The 19,685-nt window shown below is 38.5% G+C and overlaps 1 protein-coding gene across 2 annotated transcripts in view; it reads right to left on the bottom strand.

Moving 5' to 3' along the window:
• Nucleotides 1-18,458, bottom strand: part of NRIP1 (nuclear receptor interacting protein 1) — a 94,097-nt gene extending 75,639 nt beyond the window's left edge. The window contains exon 1 of one of the 2 annotated variants that reach the window (XM_030262839.4): nucleotides 18,338-18,458. The gene's annotated coding sequence lies outside the window, so the exon portion shown is untranslated. The remainder of the gene's footprint in view (nucleotides 1-18,337) is intronic. The other variant, XM_041712234.2, reaches the window with a different exon arrangement.
• Between the last annotated feature and the right edge of the window lie 1,227 nt (nucleotides 18,459-19,685).

Genomic DNA, 19,685 nt, shown 5'->3' with positions numbered 1-19,685 from the left:
ACAGCAAAAAGACACATATTATTATCAAAAAGTAAATGCAAATGCTATGTTATTATTCCCAAACATTTTTAAGCTAATGCTAGCTTATTTTTAAATCACATAAGGTGCTTTGAAGAGCTTGGGAGAACTACAGTTGCTTTTATTTTGATTTTTATTTAAGGTTATCTCAGCCTCTCAAAAAGCTAACCACTCTGAAACTACCTTTTTCAATCACAATAATTAAGGCCTTGCTTTGTGGCGTCCAATCATGATATGAGAGGCTTAGGATGTGGTTGAGAAGCTTTGCAGAAATGCATTTCCAGACTAAATCTTCCTCTAAAATAGTTTGTCAGCCTTACATAGACAAATAATGAAATTCTGTCCTTGACTCAGCCTAGTTCAATTCACGTAATATGTCAGATTAGCCACCATTTCAAAGGTGCCTTCACAGAGGATTAAATCACCTAGTTATTCCAGAATTTAGGGAGACACACACACACACCAAAAAATAGAAAATAAAAAGAAAAAAGGAATTATGATGAATCCTGTTTATTCAATAAAATACTTCAAAGGAGGCTGTCTCAAATTAATGATCATCATATAACAGTGTTCATCCATAAATCTGAAGTAGTAAGGTGCAAAATTCTGCTGTTCTTCAGGGGTACTGAAATCAGTGGGAGCCTTACAAGTGTTATCAGAGGAAGAACTGGTCCAGGGAAGGGTTCCTGCAGGGGGTACCACAGGGCATCTCCTGCTTTCCTCCTGACAGCAGCAAGTCTGCAGCTGTTGGTGGTGGAGTTGAATGACACAATGATGTGTAAAAGGAAGAGTAAGACATTCTGTGGCTGAAAGTTATAAAAACTACACACCACTGCTTCTTCATCTACCTATATTTAAAATTATGAAGGTATTTGTATGCATACATCTATCATTCCCTACTGGAGCTGTTTTCCACTTCTTTTTTATTTTATTTTTTTTTTAATTACAGAGTTTACTTCCATTTTTACAAGTACTTCCAAACAGGTCATCTGAGAGGAATGTACCCTTAGTAGCTCAAATTAACTTTTTTTTCCTTGCATTATTTAAAAGTAGACTTCAGATCGTGACTATTTATTCTAAGAGTAATAAGCAAAGGACCAGATGCTAGAGTCTTTTCAATTACAGAAACATTTAAAGACAGCTGTACCATATAAACTCTCATGGAGAAATCATATGCTTGCAGCATCTGGTGAGTTTTGGCCATGCCTCCAGCACGCTGTACCTGTTCTGAGGCACGAGCTAGGGTGAGGCTTACTTTGCCATGTGTGTTTTTGGGGTAGAGATGTGCAGATTTTTGACCCTAAATGAGGAATAACACTTCAGGTCTTACATTTAGTGGGAGGAAATAAACACTACTTGACACCTTTTACAGAAGAGTCAAACGGGCTGGTGCTAAATTGATATGACTACCTTACATTAATTCTCTTACCAGAACAAAATACCAGGATTTTTTATCCAGAAGAGAGCATCCTGTACTCCTGAATTTCCTTCCATTTCATCCCACTTGCACAAACATGAAGATTATATTTCTGAGAACATTGTTCTGATGAGTCACGTTCCTGGTAGTGTGAAAGCACATCCAGAAAATAACCACGCTGGAGCCCCTGCTCCCAAACTGGCACGAGAAAGCCCAGCAGAGCAGGTACTGCACTACACAAGCACTGCTCCTGCTTGTGGGTATGCAAAGATAATGTTTGAGAAGGTTATAGGCATGCAGCTGGAGCTGTTCAGAACATTCATTTTCCTTTCAGAATTTGCCTCTTTTTCTCTGACAAAGCTGAGTTCCCCATGTCAGCAGCTGTCAGAATCTGTGGGTATTGGTGATTCCGAGATTGTGGAAAATCTCTGTCTTTCTGCCCCGTTGCCAAAGAAGAAGCCATAATTCGTCTGTGCTGGTTTCAAGGTTGTTTATTCTGTTTATCTCTAACATGTTCTGCTGCCCTGCCGCAGGTCTGTCCTGCAGGGCAGCGTGTGGGGCTCTGCCCTCAGTGGGATGTTACAAACATTAAATACCAGAAACTTCCTGTGCTGGATTTACAATAACGTGCCAATATCTGTCACCTACATTGAACAGTGTGTCCCCAGCCTAAACCAACAGAAAAATGCCAACACTACAGTGAAACATGGAGGGCATGAAGAAGGAGAAAAAGGACAAGACACACCCAATTTCCTCCATCTTGTCCCCTCTGAACCCCTAATCTAGAAATCTAAAATTTTACTTCTGCACCCGTGTCACACTTAATTATTACTTATATCAAACACTCAAAGCTTGTAATTCATTCTGTAAGATTGAAATCTCTGGAAATTTGAAATCCATGGACAGAGATCACAGACAGTGTCTCTGGGGGCTTTGTCCAGGGGGGTTCCTGACTCCTGCCAGGGTCCCAGACCTGCCAGGGCAGCCAGAGGGAAGCCCTGGATTCCCACAAGCAGCAGCAGATTGAAAGAGGACTGGAGAATCCTGCCCTCTCTCACCCTCTGCTTTCAGGAGTTACTCTCAGTGACAATTTTGTTTCACAGCCCCATTTTACTGGCTGGCTAACATGAGCTCTGGGTAACCCTTTGCCGTGGTTCTCATGCTGACACAAGCCATGTTGTTGAAACAGTATGTTCCAAAATTAAATGAACAGTACGTACGAATTATACACACAGGATCTGGCAGCCAATACCGCACTGCAAATGAATAAAGTTCTGGAGAGGACCATTAGGAAGCACCTAAAAAAGCAAAGCTTAAGTGTCCTGTATTTCCCCTTCAAAATAACACAGGTGCTGGACAAACATTTTAAAATATACGAACACTTTAATTAAGTATTAAAATTGCAATAGTATTCTTTAGTACAAATGATACTAGGTGCTCTGACTCAAGTACAGGAAACTGCTGTGTTAAGCTAAACTGTGCATCTCATGTATTTTTATTGAATCTATTTCCCTTCCCACATATTAGCTTATAAACAACTAAGAAATTGTGAAGAAAATCTGGCTTTTATCTCTAGGGACCTAAAAGGAGACTGTTTTGAAAGCATGGTTCCTGTTCTGAGGATGAAATATTCTTAAAAAAATTGTTGCTTACCTACCTAACATCACAAATTTAGTCACAAGTGATTAATTAGTGCTTCTGTTTACATACAGATGCTTAATGAGAAAATCAATTTAAACTGTGTATCAAAAAACTTAAAGAACTCAAATCACTGGGCCACAAAAAGTTAGATAAATTTCTGCTTGACTGTATTTTACATGAAGAGTTTATTAGAATCATATTAGCTGTGCTTTTATAACTGATCCAACTATATATCGTTGCATATTTTTATTAGCATACAAATATCTAGGTTTTATTAGGAGACATTAGCTCTACTAAATGTTAGGTATATAACAAATCCAGCTTTGCTGCTGTTGATCATCACACCAGCAGTTTAGATCTGACATAAAACTGTCAGAGCCATAGGAGTGGCTCAAGTCACCATAAACCACAAAGCAACAGCTCTGTTCACATAAGTTACATCCCCTCACAGAGCTGGGGAATTTCCCTTCCCACTTTTTGCATATATTTTAGAGAGCTGCCCAGCCAAGACTGCCCTTGCTTTAAAAGGAGTGGGAATGTGAGGATACTGCCATATATAAACAGCAGATACTATGCCCTGTTTCTATAGATGTAATTCTAATTTTGGAATAATTGCATCTCTTTTTTCTTGTTTGATATATGATTAAAAAAAAAGGTGGAAGTATTTTCTGCGGAGAAGAAAATTCATTCTGGGTTTTGATGACTTAGCACAGAGAATATCTGGGTTATATTCTTAATTTTAACAACATCCATTTTGCTGCATTACAGTGGCCAAAACAACTACTTAAAAATAAAAGCCTGAGTAGAGAAAATAACTGCATTTTGTTAATAATTTGAACATTCTGTTTCATATTTATTTGGTTTGGAAACAAGACTTTAACCTGCTGAATTTTGTCTAACCTGCTGTTCCCACCTTTTGCTTTGTTTTGTTATTTTATTTAAGCAGAATACTGTAATCTTATAGAAAATGCAAATGGATCCATGTTTTTCTGAAAAACTTCTTTCAAAATTATTCCATCCCTGAAAATCCCTTCTTTATTGTAAACCATATTGAAACTCTTGGTACATCATACTATTCTTAACTTTCTTAATATAAGGGTAAGGACTCACATCGCTTGTTACAGGCAGCTACTAACATATGTCATGTTCCACATCCCTAATAACTTTTAAATATTTCAATGGCCTGGTCCATTGTCCACCAGCAGAAACATACAAAAAAAGTTGCTTGAAAAAAAAATTATCTGTGTGGCTTGCCTAGAGCAAATTTAAACTCCTGAAAAGGTGATCACTAGTTACAATTATTTAACAAATAATTATTAAGCAGTTAAATTGGCCAGGTTGCAACAACAAAAAAAAAAAAAAGTAAGTCCATAAATATTTTTTCACCTCTCCCAAGCCACTTTATATACCAGTTATTTGTAATTTTCCACTCACGCTGTCTCATATGGATGCTTACAGAAAGCTAATAAATGACACAACAAATCGGATAAATTCTTGGATATTTGAAACAAAGTTTCATGTGCTTTCCAGAATTATTACTTCAATGGTAAATAGATTTTGTCCATGTCCTTTCTAAAACGAAAAAGAAAAGGTATAAACAATCTACTGTGTTATGATTCTCACTATTCTCTACTGAAATTCTTTCCCAGTATCAGAGATATACTGCAATTCCAGTAATAAGCTGTACTTGGATTTATGAGCAAAACACAGTGTAAATCATGACATGAAGATATGTAATTTTGTTTTCTATGACTCATCAGGTTTTTTCCAGTTCCCACCTTGATATCTAAAAATACCCCCTTTTTAAAAATTTTTTAATTATTGTTTTTAGGATAAATTGTATGGCGCAGACACTCCAAATGAGAATACTTTTCCTCTGATTGAACAGCTGTTCTCTTCTGAGTTTTCATTCTTTCTTTCCCCTGTCTCTTCTCTGAGAGTTGAAATAGCACTGAACATTTTCACTGATATTTTCTGATCCTGCTAGAATACTTCTGGTAAAAAGAAAATCTACTTTAGAAAATAAAAAGTAACCTACTGAATTTTTTTCCTAAATTCTCAAAAATTTATTAAAAAAATAATGATTTGCAGAACCTGTCATCCTAGAATTAGGATATTAGGATTAGAATAAGTTTTATTGTCTCTACTGGGTTAAATGAAAAAAAGTAGCAATAGCATTATTCAGTTGTTCGAATCCAGAAGAAAGCAAGAAGTGCCACTCAGTGCAATAATTCTGTTTTTTATAAATTGATACACAACAGGAAATATAAAATCCCTTCAAGAATTTCTGTGTTATTTTACATCCCCAGAAATCAGCATCACCAAAAGACATAAGGATTTGCTTTTGACTTCAGTGAGTATGGAAACAGCTTCTATATTTTGGGTGGGGTTTCCACTACGTAAAATACTCAGCAGGATAGCAGAGATGCAACCTTCTCCTAAAGGCAGGCTCTCATACACCAGCTCCTCTCATTTTGCTAGATCTTAATGTTCTTCTTGAATGCCTGAGGAGCTTTATCTTCCTGTTTGGCACAGTTCTAAATTGGCTTAAATCATATTTATCCAATATTTACCTGCATTATATTTTCAAGGATAATTTGTGTCCTTCTCCCAGAGCATTTTTTTTATTTTTTGTGCTCTGTAGGTCCACTCTGGCCCTGTTCTTACTCAGCAATCTGAAGCTGCCTGTGAGCAGAGTTGGTCATTGGCATCGTCCTGGATTTCTTTTCTATGCTGACAAGACACAGATATTGTCAACCAAACCAGCAATTTCAGATGATGCTATTACCATATTGACAAGCTGGTAAGCATAAAAGCCTCTACAAGCATCAATTTTCTTCAGTTAAAATCAGAGAAAAACCCTGAGCTGTTCATGGCTGGCTCTTGCCATCAACCCACACACTCTTGAACTTCTAACCCAGCTTTAAAATTCAATGTAAGTTCATTGGCTAAAACCCCTATATGTTTTATGATTGCGAGCTCTTCTTTCAGTGTTGCAGACAAAAGATTAAGGCTTCTTATTATTAGTTGAACTAAATGTGCTTTGCTTATTGCTCACTCATGCTTTTATGTTCCCTAGGCTAGATTATTTTAATGCCCAGCTTGTTGATCCGCTGAGGAGGCCGATTATCAAATTTCATCTTGTGTAGCAAGTGCTGTTTCCAGAGCAAGTATTGTACAGACTAATGCATGTTTCATACCTGCTGTTCTCTCACAGTGGTCACTAATACACCACAAAATCTATTTAAGCTGCTACTGCTCTTGTACTACCAAGTTTTTTCATGAACTTTGACTTATTATAAGAGATATTTGTCAGGGGGCTGATTCTACCAGGTTAATGTAATGGAAGCTTTATCACGGACTTCAGACAAAAAAAAAAAGAGATGTAAATCCACATATTGTCTACTCATGATCTTAAAGGTAATGCATGGGCACTGGGTGGTGGATTACTGCTTGTATCCTATATTTATTTCAGAAAGCGTTGGTGTATCCCAAACTGGCAGATTAAGAAGCCCTTTTCAGCCCCTGAATCTCAGTGCTTGTGCACTGTGGCTACACCCTGTGTATTGAAATAAGACTATGTACAGACACTGTTTCTTTGCAAAGTGTGATTTTCTTCTAAAGGGAGACTTCTCATGTGCCACCACCCTTCTGCCAGGCTGATCAGAGCACTAGGACTGACAGAGGCACTCTGGGCTTCTCTGCCTGGTCTGAGTATGCTCACAATTTGCATTGTCTTCTGAGGTGTTCTGGCTTCAGCTATGTCTGACAGCTGCCATGAAATGCTTAAAAAGTGTTTAATGTCTAAGCTGTTTAATTTTATTTCGGTCTTCCCTGTGAAAAAGAAAATATTAACAGTTTTGTTCCCAGGACTCAGCTTTTAAATGACCAGAACTTAAAACTTCCAGAATAGTGTCATTAGAACCTTTCCTGAGAACACAGAACTTCAAGAGCCAGTGGTAGGGAGTAAGAGGATTTGTAACTCTCTAGCACTGAAAACAAAGGTAATTTCACAACAGACTGCAGAACTTACTTGCTTATAGGAAGTCATTACAAGAGCAAGAATTTCTGCAAAAAAAATTTCTGCCACCATTTAAAAGGAAAAGGGCAGTTGTAGAACCCCTAAAGTTGTAGCTAAGAATATGAGCCTACACAGATTACACTGAAGCTTAAAATATTTTGGCTCTAGAGTCTGCTGTAATGAGAATATATAAACTGAGAGAGCTGAAAAGTATTTAATTTAGATGGCAGCCTACAAAAATTAATGTGAAAATGAGAATTGCTTAGGGGTAATAGATTGAGGGTACAAGACTCATTTTTTAAGTGTTAACCTTTTACATGACAGTGTGATACTGTAATTAAAATGGCAGCATTCTTTGTTTGGGGAATTTATTTTACATTCTTAATTGTTTTGTAATTCCTAGGTTATGATTTTTTTTCCTGGCAAATTCTGACTGACAGAAGTTAAGGATTTTTCATATCATCATACAATGGAATGAGTGAGCTTCATTGTACTGAGCAAAAGATTAAGCAGCAACTTGTTTTAATTGCTATAAATTATTAAATTAAACTATTCGTGGATTTTAATATTTGTTCTGGTCTATCGTGAACGTGAACATGGAAAATCAATTGATTTCTTTCTAGTAACTGGATGCTTAAGAACTTACCCCAAACTTTGAGCCACTTTGATGTTCAAAGGCTGAGATCAGAGATGAGAAGAGAAAGAGTGGAGACCTCTTCACAATATTTTTACCTTTGAAGTCTCAGGTTAAAAGTACTATTTCTGTGTGCTTAAACAAGCAAGAGAATGAAGGATAAGATCATGAATTATGATAACAGACAAGTGACAAATGTTTTGCATGAAGTACTTTTCCTTGTCAGGAGAGAGAATGTTCTTCTAAGAGATTTCCAAAGAGATTGGCAATTTGTAGAGTCAGTTATTGGGAAGGAGTGGATATATACTGTATTAGGGTTTAACTGTTTAAGTGGGAATAAAAGGTTCACTTGGAGCTTTTCCCCTTGTTTCCCTCTACATTTCACACAAGTGGTTGAAAACATGCACATTATCCAACTGTCAACAAATCCCCTAGACTCAAGCCTGGAACAGTACATCCCACGTTTCCCCCATGAAAACCTTTCGTGAAAGCTCCTCTGTCATTCAAGATCATACTATTCCCTCCCCTATTTATTTCTAAGTGTCACTCAGCTCCATTCCACCAGCTTGGAAAAACGTCAAGAACTTTTATCTTCAGAGTCAGTTGCCAGTTCTGTTTAGTGAACAAGCCAGCAGGGACCTCTGGTGCCATCAATGCAGCTCTGTCAATGCCCCTCTCTTTAGGGATGGAGTATATCATTATCCCGATGGCTGGACTGAGAAAAGCTGCGTTTTTAGAATAGTTCTCAGGGAGCAGTTACTGGAAATCTCCTCCCTTGAGACAGACTATTGGCAACAAGTTTTGCTGCTGTGACATGAGGTATTGCATCAAGGCCCAATCCTGCCACTAATAAAGTTAGTGGGAAACGTGCCATTCTTTTCAAGTGAAGTCAACAGGATTAGTGTAGCAAATCGGGGCTAAAAAACGTACCTTGCATCTACAAATGCAAATGGAAAGTCAGGTCCCAAGTGAGAATGTCATTTTATGTCTGGTTTTAGAATCTGGCGACGTGTCAAAACAGAGTAAGTCCCTTCCCCAAATTTAAAACTGACATTATAGAAAAGGGAAGTTTTATTTTCATATTGAAACACTTCCATTTTTTGTTTTGGGGGTGCTTATTTAAGTTCGCATCTAAAATAAAACAAGAACAGATTGTTTCAGTTTTGGATTTCTTCTTCCTCTTTAAAAAACCAATTTGTTTCCTCTAAGACAAGGCATACTCATGCTACAGATTTTAATTCTTTTCAAAACTATTTTGTGATAGAAAATGCTTCACTCTATGCTTTTCCTTAACCAGCTCTAGCAGACTCTTTTAATTACCAACAGACACATTACCCAGCTGTGCTAGGAAACATTACTTAACCTGCTCAGCCTGAATGGAGAATTTCTGTTGATGTCAGCTGTCAGACCCACGGGCTCTTGACTGCACTAACAGGTAACAGTCCCACTGTCTTGGCAAGAGTTCTTTTCCTATTGAGAAATAACATGGTGCTGGGTTATTTAAATTCATATATGTGTGTGTGTGTGTGTGTGTGTGTGTGTTGGTTCATTTTTTTTCATAAGACATTATCATACTTGGCAATACTGGCTTTAATTCTACTTAAAATGACAGAACTGGATGGTCATCATTTTTAATGGGTAAAATCTATGCAGTTCATCAGAGGTGCTGTAAAATCTAATCAGAAATTAGACTGTAAAATTGATAGGCCTATATTCCATATAATGCTGTTTTATAAATCTGGAATGGTAGCAGATTTGGAGTTTCACAATGGTGCAATTCAGCAGTGGTGGAATCTTCAATTTAAACAAATAACATGTGCAGTAACTGGTACCCTGTGCCAAAGAGCTACTGGCTGTGTTCTACTTTGAGTAGCAGGGTACCAAATCCTTTCGTTCCATGCCTGGGCTTTCATTTGAATGCTTTTCTACACCACAATTCTAGGGATTGGGATTAAAAAAAAAAACAAATTGAGGGGAAGCTATGCAGCAGAGGTTAAGAATGGCTGTGAGACACTGATTTTGACCACGCAGCCCTTGTGTGCCAATATCCAGGTGATGGGAGGTCCAGGTGACGGGAGGGCAGCGCTAACCCTCGGGAGAGGAATGACGGGGAGAGATGGACAGGAGGGGCAGGAGGCAAGCTGAGGGAGGTGAAGAACGCTCTGGGAAGGGGAGCAGAGCCAGCAGCCCCCCGGCAGTGCCCGGGAACCCGGCGATGCTGCCAGCATCCCCCGCTCCCTGCATCCCCCATCCCCAGCAGCCCGATGGGAGAATCCCAAGCGGGACTCCCGCAGGATTTTCCTCCCCGTGAGAGCAGCAGGGGGGAAGAGGGGCTGCCGAGCCGGAGCCTCCCCTGCCCCCGGTAGGATCGGGCAATCTGGCGGGACATATGTGACATATGTGACATTATGTAAGGAGCGGCTGCTGCCGTGAGGGATGGCAGGGAGGCAAGAAAAGCCAGCAAACCCTCCTTGCCCCCGCTGGAATGAGGCACTGCCAATGGTAATGTGCGCGATCTTAACGCCGAGCACCTCCCTGTAATGATTATACAGCGTTACTACAAAACCTCAGGGCTCATCTGCAGAAACATCCCTTCTGCCGGAGTCCTCTGCACAGACATACTTATAAAAATTGGTGTGAGGCGGAGATTAAATAGATAAGAGCATAAAAACAGATTATAGAATAAATACAGTCTTGTAGATCGGTTCAATGGCAAGGCAGGAACTCATGCTCCTGATTGTCCTGCGAAATTCTGTAATGCTGGGCAGATTCCTTCACCACATTTCCCAGAGTGAAAGGCCTATTTCAACTCTTTCTCTACCTTATCCAAATTCTGTAAATACAACAGAAATACCTTCACTGTTGTCTAACCTATGGATCTCAGTTTAGTCTTCAAACTTGGAACAAACAATTACCAACATATAAATATCCTTCCTTTTGGTTTTGGATTGTGTACTCTTCTTGTAGATCCTGCTATTCATGCCATTCCAAGAAAAAAGTTTTTGCCAAAGGCAAAAGAGCAGAATATTTTTTAACAACCTGATAGAGAGAGAATAAAACACAATGAAAAAGATATTTTTTAAAAAAAATCCAGTTAACAAAAAATCCTTGAGTAATATTTCTTTATATTAGTAAAACCATTGCCTGAAGTAATCATGGCTTACACCATTAGTACACAGCAGCACAAAACAAGGTGAAAACCTTTGAGAAAGAACTTAAAGGAATGAATTTGTAACACAAGAATGAATCTGTAACACTTTCTCTCTGTCATAATTGCACATTTAAGAGGCCTCTGCTTTACCAGTGGCAATTCAAAGTGACAATTCCTGGCTTAGTGCTGTTGTCTTTTAGCTACCATTATAGAAACCGTAGCTACACAATTTTTAAAGTGAGCAATTTTATGAAGTTAATTGTGTAATATTGTTTATGAATTTAAACCATACAATTAATGTATTATTCACAGACATGCATAATGGACTCTTTGTATTGAATGATGGTTTAAGAAAAAATGTAACTGATTTTGGAGCTACAATGATTGATTTATGAGGTAAAATTAAAAGTGCTAAGTGTGCATTACTTGTCTACTCACCAGCTAAGTGGATGGGGGTGGTATGAAAAATATCTATATATAACTAATTGCAATGCATGGATATCAAGGAATCAGAGAAATATTTAAAGCAAAGCAAAAGGATTACTTTAGGAGTAAATGGTGAAGATTTAAGAAAGGCAATTGGCTATCAAGGGAAACCAGACAAAAATTAGATGTTCTTGCCTATAAAAATGTTCTCTAATATAAGGTAATGGAAGCTTTATTCTTAGAAATTTTAAAACAGCTGGATCGAACAATATCAAATTAAAAGACAGCACTCCAGTAACATCTCTCATTAATATCTTGCTTTTAAAGTAATGGTGGGACTTTAAATTAAATGGTAACGAATATGAATAATGGAAACTACCTGCCTCTAATGAAGAAAGGACTTCTGTGGTACCAAGGGATCTGACTTCTTGGTACTTACCAAGAAGTACTGGAAGTACATTCCATTTTTAATTCATTTGGAAGGAAAAAAAAAATATATCATTATACTTGGTGAATATCATACAAGTTCACAGGGCGTTCCATTAAAGAGCTTTAAACCAAGTAAAAAGTATAGTTAGTTTAGTTAGTTTAATTAAAATTATGCCCTGCTATTCTGCTGTAGCTTTTTATACCAGCAGATTTTAACTGAACATTGAAGGAGGTACTTGTTTTATTTCATTTTCTGAGCTGATAGTTTAACATAAGTATGTAAAATCATAATAATGCACGTAGCCAATTGGGAAGAAGCACACCAAAGCAATGCACTAAGCTTGCTGCTTCCACCATCCACTTCTACCAAGCAAAAGAGTCTCAATTCACTATTAGCTAAATCCCATGAACATCTTGCTATCCCTTTTTTGAGCTAGGCTGCTTCAGGGTAAAAAACCCATCTACAGGAAAACTGCTCTAGTAAAAGACAGTTCCTTTCGTCAAAGCACAGAAGGAGATGGGTTTAGCAAGTCAAGTTTTTATAATTTAATAAAAAAGTTAATCTAAGTGTTTCCATATTGATGGGTCTTGATTAAGCTCTAAAATTAAGGAAGGTTCACATTTCTGTGAAACAGCCATGAACAGCAGAATATATGTTAGAACAAAATAGCCCATTTTTCCTAGATTGGCAACTGTCACATATTTTTACATAGAAACAGGACAGATGGATTACTTATTGCTTATTTGATTTTAAATACCTAATTCCATTAAAATATTACAAAGCAAAACCATTGCATCCACATAGAACATTTTATGCCTGAATTTTTGATGGGCAAAATGAAATAAAATTTGCCCAGATCTTGTGACTTCTATTTTCTGTTGAACACACACACACACACACACAGATATATATATATATGTAAATTCCTATTCTACACCATTTTGTGTATAAACAACGTAACATGCATAGCATATATCAAAGCAGTTTTCTTTGCACTCAGATTCACATTATTGTCTATATCATATGACTTGTAACTGTTTAAGTACATCAACTTCAGTTCATTTTACAACTCAGCTTTGTACTCCTTATCCATTTATTCTCCTGCCAAAGCAACCTGACCCTTCTTCCACCCGAACATTAACACACATTATAAGTTTCAGCTCTTCCTCTTTCTGGAAATTTATCTTCATACTTTGTGAACTTTGTAACTCATATTTTCATCAAGTTTCAGTCAGGACACTCTTATGGGTCTGAGTGGCCGCATTTTGAGTGTGTTTACACTCTTATGTCATGTGTGCTAGAATGACATTATGAACTCCCATGAAAAAAAAGGACAACATGCATACAGTACATCAATAATGTTTATAACATGTCCCATAGAAATGAAATGGAATTTCTGACACTGCTGCCTTTTTTAGTGTAATTTATTGAACTTGTGATCACCAATTTGAAATGTTTATACATGCTAAAAGTTCCATTCACCTCCACTGGTTCAGACATGGCAATATTCTCCCTAAGAAAGGATGACCATCAGGCACAATACAATAACTAATGGAAAATAGAAGCTCACATTCCACAATCTAGCAAAATACTAATAGAAGACCAGTTTACAGATAAAGAGCTGCAGTTGTCATACATTAAAAACAAACAAACAAAAAACCAAAACAACAAACCACTCTAATTTATCTGCTAGATTTCATTTGTTATTGAGTCAATTAGAGTACTCTCTACTACAGATGACCTGGTGGCTGTCTAGGATTACACACTGGAGCAGGGGCTATGCAGCCCAAAGGTTAGGGCCTGTATCCAGAACTGGGAAAAGAGCCTAACATTCATGGCCAAAAACCAGGAACCAGAAAGTCAAACCAAGGGTCAGCAGCCAGAGATAGGAATAAGTGTCTGCCCAGGAATCACAACCTGAAATCAGAAACCCACAAGAAGAAACTGCAACTGCAGGGCACAGTGCAGAGGTGGTTCTGAAAATATACCCTGTGATGTGTGAGAGGATGCAACAGGGTTCCACCTCAGATCTGCTCCTGAGCCACGGCTGATGTGCTCTGCTGGTGGGTCCAAACTGCAGAGACCCTGATTTACTACTACAGAAGAAGTTCTTATCACAGATTAGCAAATTTTACCTGAAAAACATGGCAAATAAATCAGCCTTCTACCTCCAAAACTCCCTGGATGTTGAGAAAGATGGAAACTCTTTTCTCAGTATCACACTTTGTTTAGGTAGATCCATAGAAGGTTTACAGATCTGCTGCAGCCAACCCAGCAGGTTCCAGAGGAATTACACCCACTTAACATTTTTATATTTTATACTAAGACGCAACTTCCAAATCTGTTAAGATCAGGAATGAATTTTAAAAAGTTATCAGAATATGACTCCTTAGAGTTTTGGTAATCCTGTGATATTCCTGAGGGCTTTTGTACCATCACTGGAGTGCCAAATGGTCAGACTGGACTTCTACCTGTAATTCTGCATGCATGAAGCAGCAGTGGAAGGAGGTTGTGTGCAACAGGACCTGGTGTGACAAATCAAATCAAAAGATAAGTAGAATGGTTTGGGTTGGAGGTCATCTGGTCCAACCCCCTGCAGTGAGCAGGGACATCTTCAACTAGACCAGATTGCTCAGAGCTCCATCCAGGCTGGCCTTGATCATCTTCCAGGGATGGGGCATCTCTGGGCAATCTGTAATGGTGTTTCACCACCCTCATCATACAGAATTTCTCTCTTATCTCTCGTTTCAACCTACTCTCTTTCCATTTAAAACCATTGCATCTTGTTCTATCGCAACAAGCCCTGATAAAATGTCTGCCCCATCTTCCTTATAAGTCTTCTCCAGAGGCCCCAGTTCTCTCAGCCCATCTTCATCTACCTTGCTTAGGTATGTAAGGATATCTTAGGAACATTAAGAATTTAAATATGCAAATATTGTGCAGTGGGTCAGAGCACCCACATATTTCTTAGAAAAAAATCATGTTGAGGATTTTGCTATGACCTCACCCTATTTTTCTATGGGAAAGAAAAATATTGTCTGACTTCCCTCATAGCATGTTCTACATCTTATTGACAAATCACTTATGACACTAATTTATTAGCATAGAAATATTACTACACTCAAGACAGCCTGCTTTGATTTACTACAGCAGGGTTTTTCATATGCCAAGGTCCTATCATCTCTGCTGGATCATTAAAAGTCCCTTGGCTTCTATTTTTTTTTTTTTGTGCAACGTAAGAGTTTTGCCCTGTAGCCCTGGCTAAAATCCTGAGTATAGGAATGGATTTGCTGCTCAAAGGAAGATTCACTGTCCTGCTGCTTAGGATATACAGGATGTGTTCATCAAAACCAACTTTACATTAGCTACTTGCCATAAAATTCAAGGCAAAGAAGGGAAAAAAAGGGGGACATAAATGCAGAAAAATAAAATCCAGCCATTAGGACAAGATGCTTAAACTGCAATGCTGTTTTATCCTCCTTGTGTGAAATCTACATTTATGGCATTCCAAGGGAAGGAATGCAACTAAAGCCATCTATCCCTCCCCATACAGTTAGCATTCCAGGGGTTGATATCTGGTTAGTTTTGTGAAAACATCAACACCACTGTAAAGAAGCTGGGTCTAATGACTGTATCTAGAGGCACCTGCTGAATTCCACAGAGATGTGAAGCAATGTAAGAGTTGAGAGTCTTTTTGCCATCACCATTATATTACAAGGAAGCTGGGTGGCCAACTTCATAAACTGTTGTTCCAAGTTTTTTTCCCTCTCTTCCATGGCTTCATTTCACAAGCAGTGACTGACTACTGGTCCTAATCAAAGTAAGCAAGTCCTGCATCACCAATATTCTAGACTACAGGATTCCATTCAGAAAACACATTAAAAATAGAAAACTTGAGACTGAAATAAAAACTTAAGTTCTGTCCCTCACATAAATTGATTTGGTATTTTGAAAAAGAAATCAAAGTCTCAATGACCTAAAGCTCGTGGCTCAGATGAAATCCATAGAAAACTGGCTTATTTTTAATTTAAGGATCTTTCCTGGAAAAAGAAAAAAGTACATCTTAACACCTAACTGAAGATAACAAATTATTTTATCTTGTCTCCACTTCTTCTGAAACCAAATAAGCCCAAACAATCTCACTGTTACTTAAAAATGAGCTATCAAAATGGGATGTGAATAAAAAAAGTGGACACATTTTCATGTTCTTCTTGCATTCTCTGAGTTTTTAATATATATTTCAGCAAATGCTATTTTAGCTGTAGCAATAAATTTGAGCACCTGTTGTTTGTGTACCTACCAGTCTCTCAAAAAGACCGGTTCATGCTAAAATATCATTCGTATTTTGTCTGAAAAGTAAACAATCCATCTCCTGACAAGGAAACAAGTCTGCTTGTCAGCACAGAAAATAAATGCATGGCGATGCTATATACCTAGCATAAAAAACAGCACAGAGTTTTGAAATAAAAATGAATATATCAAAACAGCCTGTGTGTATAAGTTCAATTAACGTAAACAAGCAAAAGCTAGTCAGTGAACAGTTTGGCTGCATTATGGAAAACAGACTACACACCTTGAAGCCTGTGAGGAGCACACTTGCTCCTCTTTGCAGGAGCACACCACCCACCAGCAAGGCTGATAAGGCACTGAAATATTCTGATGTTTTGCCCTCCCTCTCCCTCTCCAGCAGATATGGCAGCCCGGTGGAGATACCCAGCTGCGTCAAGCGGCCGCTGGGGAGGCGAAATCTTCAGCAGGAACTTTGTACCCGGAGAGATGGAAAAGTCAACACGGCTCATTGTCACATTAGGGAGCTGCTGCTGTCCCAGGATTGCTGAGATACTTGGCAAGACAGACTGGGCAGCCTCTCTGTCTGCCCGACGGCGTCTGCCCTGCTGCAGATTTGTCATGCGATTCATCGAGTTGAACCGAGCACATAAATTTTCAGTTATGACGAAAAGGTTAGAAAATTCTCTATCTGTGCTGATAGGCAGGGAGCACTTTGGGGAACAAGAGCAGGAGCAAAGGATCACTCCCAGAGCGTGACAGTGACTTACAGAAAGAAAGAACAAGCTAAAAGCAACACTGGTGAGAAAATAATTCAATGTTAACTCTATGAGATCCTTCTGCATTCATTCATTTTCCACTCAAAACATCATTAAATATTTAAATCACTCCCACCATAGGTGGCAGTTTATTGAGATTTGATTTTGAGAACTGAGAGTTCAGCAAACCAAAAGCTTCTACCACAATCTCAACGCTGAATTTAAAACCAGCATCTTCACAATAAACCACTGATCTCCACCCACAACTGTGGCAAACCAGCAGCCAGACACACAACAGGGAGATCATGCAGAACCCTCCACTTAACACAGAAGCAATATGAATCTGGATTTTCATATAAAATCTCATGTCAGACAGAAAGACCAAGAACAATAAGGTTTTGTCATAATAAAGGCTCAAACTTTTCTTATATCATATATTTTATATGATGTCTATCATAATCCACATGTTGTAAGCAAATTTGGGTATTTTAGTCTTTTTTCTTTTCTTAGTAAAGCTTATTTTCAATCAATACTTTACACAGTGCAGGCCATGCTCTACAACTAAAGTGCAAAAACCTGAGCTTCTTGCCAGGGAAAGACTTAAACCTGAATATGAGGAAACAAACATTACTTTTTGAACAATCCTTTTGAAGAAGTTTGTCAAAGTCCTTATACAGTAAATATATAAATATATATACTTAATTTTAGTTCACTCTTTCCTTCTAAGTTTGTAACAATATGTATAACTCATCTAAAATGCACTCATTTCATTATTAACAACATATAAAATAGTGAGCTACTCAGAAACCTCTTCTAATTTTAACATTTACCTGAGGTACTTTGTATTTTACTTGAAATATGATTTTTTTTTTTTTAATTGGCAAAGTCCTAGTGTGCAAACAGTTTTTCTGAATGTGACGCCAAATGATCAATGTCAATTTGCTTTAGAGAGCACTCTAAGTATCTCTACAAGCACCTCCTTGCTGATATAACACAGCCTACATTAGGAAGAAGCAATGGGTGGTGGAAAGTTTGCCTTAACTACTGCAGGAGAATAAAGCAGTAAAATTGTAGCTGCAGACAAGCCTCTTACTCTATTCAGCCAGTGTGGTCAAGACTGAATGAAGAAGAGACTCAGAAAAGAAAGCTCTGAAGAGGAGAGCAAAACCAAAACAATAATGAGAAACAAACAAAAATGCCTTTTGGAATCTTTTGGCTTTTTTTCAGTATTCCTGCCAGAGGAAATCCCCCTGCATTTTCTTAAGACACCTGTATTTTCATGAGAAGGAGGAAGCTAGATGGGAGGGCTTTTCTGATAGCCTTACCTGGAGGGGTTTGAAACAGGGACTGGGGAGTGTGTAAACTGAGAAGAAAACATTTCACAGGCACGGATCCTTAGTGGAAAGATACTAGTTCCCAGATTAAAAAAATATCCTGCAAATCATATTTGCATGCATACATCTTTTTCTGGCCACTTTTGTTTTCAGAAGGGGCAATAACACTCTTCTCTTTTAAGAGTCTCAGTACCTTGAATAAATTCCAACTTTTACTTACCTGTTAGATCTCTCTCAATGTTAGGATCCTAGCAGATCTGCAACCAGCTAGTATGGCACAGTCCTTCTCTGGGATCTGGTTCTTGGTTCAGGCAGGCAACAGGTGGGATGATTCCCAAAATATCTGCTGAGAAAGCAAATAGGCAGCTTCAAGCAAAAGCAGGTACACACAGGCAAAAACTTAAAATATAAAAAAGGGGGGAAAAAGAGAGAAAAAAATAAAGAAGCAGAAAATTGAAAACAAAAATTGAGCTGCAAGTAATTTTCCTATTTATTCTTGTATTTCTAACTGAAGCCAGGTGACACAGGCACACGAGACTGTGATGAAAATAGGGTGAGGGGAAGGCAAGAGGGAGATGCAGACATTCACCTATCTGCTTCAGTGGAGCCAACAACCAGCATAGCTGCTACCCTGCAAACCCAGTCCCTGCTCCTGTTTTGCTTGATTTGGACTATGTACCTGAACTTCAGCCTACTGCCCTGGCCCATGAAACCTCACTAACCATGGGCTATAGGCACTCTCCTCCTTCCTTCCGTTATACCTTACCCTGCAAATATATTATTATTAATATGTGGTCAACAGAAAAGAATGAAGGAATCCCACTCCATACAGTAGTAATGGCCTGACAAGGTTCATCTTTTCAGATGAGGCAAGCCAAGGCTCAAATCTGTAGTCATCACCCAGAAGAGCTCTATCACCTGAAACACTTTTATCAGTGCAGCAAGCAATGTACATATTTTATAGCTGTTAATTTAATCATCTTCTCCCCACCTTTTGTGTATTTTCAGTTGCCAAAAGTGCTGGGGAGGGTTGTGACAGTCAGAGTTTCATAGGAAACAAAGATTCCAAGGCCAGGTATAATCAGCCTAGCAAAGAGAGGCCAGAGACTTGGGTGGAACTTCAGCAGTGGGAGCAACATAAAATGTTACTCACCATTGCTGCTATGTCAGGGATTTGCAGCAGTGCAGAGCAAATGAACTGATTATGGATGTGCTCTGCCACAGTCACTACTTCCAACAATGGCTCAAAGACTTGGTCTGCTCACTGTAGAGCTTGCATGCAGACAACAAAGAGTAGCAGCAAAAATACTCTCTAATATTCCTGAGTTTCCACAGGTGCAGTTCCTGTTATTTCTACTCCTCAGCATTCTCCCAGGAAGGGCTCAGCCATTGTAACACATCATTTTGGATCTTTCTCCCAGGAAGGGCTCAGCCATTGTAACACATTATTTTGGATCTGTGGACCTTGGCTGACCTTTTTTTCCCCCCACTTCTTTTTAAGCACCGAGTACCTCATGCTCTCTCCAAGTCCTCACAAGCTGTGGTCTGGAGTGCTCACTGTAGGGTCC

Source organism: Taeniopygia guttata, chromosome 1, assembly GCF_048771995.1.
Source record: "Taeniopygia guttata chromosome 1, bTaeGut7.mat, whole genome shotgun sequence".
Classification (NCBI taxonomy): Eukaryota; Metazoa; Chordata; class Aves; order Passeriformes; family Estrildidae; genus Taeniopygia; species Taeniopygia guttata.
The sequence above is the reverse complement of the archived record's forward strand: the minus strand, read 5'-3'. Positions and strand labels throughout refer to the sequence as shown.